This window comes from Porites lutea, chromosome 14 (assembly GCF_958299795.1).
Source record: "Porites lutea chromosome 14, jaPorLute2.1, whole genome shotgun sequence".
Taxonomy (NCBI): Eukaryota; Metazoa; Cnidaria; class Anthozoa; order Scleractinia; family Poritidae; genus Porites; species Porites lutea.
Genome location: NC_133214.1, coordinates 648500 through 652056, shown reverse-complemented (window position 1 = coordinate 652056; position 3557 = coordinate 648500).

The following is a 3557-nucleotide window of genomic DNA, read 5'->3' as shown; positions in this document are numbered from 1 at the left end:
GCCTTATCTCTCCCTACTATACTACTAATAACAATAAACACTTGAGAAAAACGCTTTCATCCATTCGCCATTTCCACATTTTCTAAAAGTTTTGCATTATGCGGTTGTCCCAGGAGAAATTAAAAACAATGCTCAAGCACAATTTTGGAGCGGCAAACAAGGTGCATATGGAAGATGTGCAAATGGCGAATACCAGTAAGCAGAAACGGTGTTATTTACCTTTTTCTCCAATCCAGCCAATTGCCTGAACTGAAGTGTCATTAGCTTTGACTTGTCGGAGTAAGGTGAGGGTTATTTCTGTGGCACCATAGACTTTTATGAAGTAAAAAACTGACCCACAAATAGCATCTTTGAGAAATCTGCAATACCATATATAGAATACAACACAGTACAGACATAAGAGTACAAGAATAGTCGAACTTTAATAATACTCTAAGCCTTGATGCAGTACGTTATCACATGCAGACTTTAAGAACATAAAGCATTTCACTTTGCGTTAAATGATCGCTAATCTGACGGGGTGTGTCCCCTCACTCATAGGGATTTGCTTACTAGCGGTGGCTCTGCCATCACCTTTTACAACTACGAAAATCAAATAAAACGTGAGGTCAATCGTGTAAATTAAAGTACAGTTACTCTCTTTATTGAGGCTTTTTCATTTGACTGAAATATCCAGGAGCTTGTTTAGAGCGATTTTCGTATGACCTTGAAATGAAAACTTGCGAACAAAACAGAAACAACAAACGAAGGGAAATAGAGCGATTTGATTGGTTTGTCGAACGGATACAAACGCGCGTCGCTTTTGGTTGGTTAAGCGAAAGCTCGGCTGAAAAAACTTCATGCTGGAAAAACTTTCTAGAAATCGCTTTGACGTCATACTGCGACACGATTGGCTAATCGAACAATGCCTTCTCCGTATTAGGGTTCTCTTTTGCGGGAAAACGACGAGTCCATGTTTTGATCTTTTCATCGATTGGCTAATAAAACAAATAACGAACACTTACCGAAACCATTTTTCAAGGTCATACGAAAATCGTTCTATTAGGAAAGACGTTCGTTTTAAGAACCAGCAGCTAAATTTTTTTATTACACATATTGGTTCTTTAGATTTATCTTAGCTTTGAAGGAGCCTTAATTCTCACCTTAGCGCTCTACTTTTGATACGTCAGCCATTACGGTCAGGCAACCTTATTAGTTCTAGCAATTTTCAATTAAGAGTTCGCTTTACTGGAAAATCCAGATTTTACGGATCATCTAAACCAATACAAAATCCAAAAACCTTTTCGTCTGTAAATCTTCTAGTTGAAAAGCATATCGTAAAAGATTTTTTTTGTAGCAAAATGCATGTTTCGATTTTGTGATCGTTTGTGAAAGATTTTGAAATTTCTAATCTTGATTTCGTAAAGGAACCTAACCAAGCACCAATTTCTGGACTTTGTGATGGACTAACAATTATCTCGTCAATGAATAACTTCACTGTCTCAACCAATCACAACCAAGCATTTATTCGTAACTGTAGCCAGCGTGTTCCCGCGCTTGATGAAATTGTTTTAATGGATCTATTGTCAACTGTGATTGGTTGATTTAATTACCTTACTGACTCTGCCCGATCGTTGAAATTTATCTGGAAAGTAGCTTTGTGAGCAGTATCACAACCAATTTCAAGATAAATGTGTTCAATATCTTTTGAACCACCGAGCAGACACGACATGTTATCTCCCACGTGCATCACCACATTGCCTGCAAAGCAAGTCTTCACTCTGGAAAACACATCATAACCTGTCAAGAGAAAAAAAAGGTTATTTTCCAGTCTACGAAAAGCAACTGATGCATTCACATCAATGCGCATACGTGTGAGACTCTAACTCGGGATCTGGAGGTCCGGAGTCCAAGCCTCGCCCGTCGAATAACTCTCTTCAACTTCTCTCTTCAACCAGGGGTATAAATGGAACCGGCGACATACTGCTTGGGGGGGGGGGGGGGGGTGTAACCCTGCGATGGACTAACCTCCCGTCCGCGGGGGAGTAGCAATACTCCTATGCATGCTTCATGCTAAGGAAACTGGGATAAGCTCCGACCGTTTGGGCCTTTGTCTCGTGTGCACCCTTTCCCTGCCCTCGGTGAAGAAGGAAAAAGGGGGATCATTCTTCCGAAATTTTGGAACGAAATTTCGTTGACGAGTGAAAACCTATTTCAGTGGCGGACTAACCAAACTGAGGCCTGAAGGGCCGAAAGAATTTTTTTTGAGACTAGTCCTCTCCCCTTCATCTAAAGGTCGGGATCCGCCATTGTGTTTGGCACACCACTTACCCATATTTAAATTAATTTTGATATTATCTCTCAATTTTTAGATGAGTAAGCTAATATTCAGTTCTATCAAACTTGATATCTAAATTGAACGAAGTAAACGAAAGGTAAAGCAAAGTCAAGACAGAAAAAAGATAAGGGAAAAAAGATTAAAATAATATACATTAACTGTTTCCGAAACCCATGTAAAAGCTTACCATAGTAGACTTCAAGCTCCGACAACGTGAATTCTGAACTTCCCGCTAATAATACCTCTTGTGGTCTTCCTCGCCGCCAGTCATCGCTCCCAGACAAAAATATTTGACCAAGAGCGCTAGTTCCATTTTTACCAGTCAGAAGAAGGTCTGGGGGAATCGATGGTCCATGACTCATGTCATTTAGGATGGAAGCCCTCTTATTAGTTCTTCTAGCATTCTTGAATGGGGAATATGCTCCATTGTAATTGACCAATGAGAAGAGAAAACAGGAAAGACATTTGCTTGAACCGTTAACAACTAAAAATAAGAAAAAAATAAAATATACAGTAAAGTTCCCGCTTTAAATTCCTCTCTTTATAAGCCTCCCCTGTTATACACCCATCTACCTGTAAACAAAAGATACATCCGATTACAAGCCTACCGGATGTAAGCCCCCTTTTGCTCTAATTATGAGCCCCTAGTTATAAGCCCCCTCGGATATAAGATCCTTTGCTAATAATCCCCCACCCCCAGTTATAAGCTCATCTATCTGTAAACAAAAGATACATCCGATTATAAGCCCCCCAGATGTAAGCCCCCCTTTAGCTTCAATTATGATCCCCCAGTTATAAGCTCCCTCGGATATAAGATCCTCCCTTTATAAGCCCCCAACCCCTCAGTTATAGGCCCATCTACTTGTAAACAAAAAATACATTTGGTTATAAGCTTTCCCGGATATAAGGGCCCCGTTTATAAGCCCTCATAAAACCTTTACGAAGTTGTATACAAGGCTTATAAGCGGAAGTTTTACGATATCGCACGGGATAGAAAATGTCACTTCAATGCTCTGTACTCTTCTCTTATTTACCATAGTTCTCAAGCAATTAGCGCGCGAGAAATCACTTAGGTTTTGTAAAAAGCTATATCGATTTTTGCAGTTAAAAATGGTGAACTAATCGACTCATCATCTCACAGGCATTCCAAGGCTTGTTACTATAGCCACCAAATATCCACCATGAGTTGGCTTTGGCCAAGAACAATGTATAAGGTTTGTGATCACACTTGTTGTGAAAC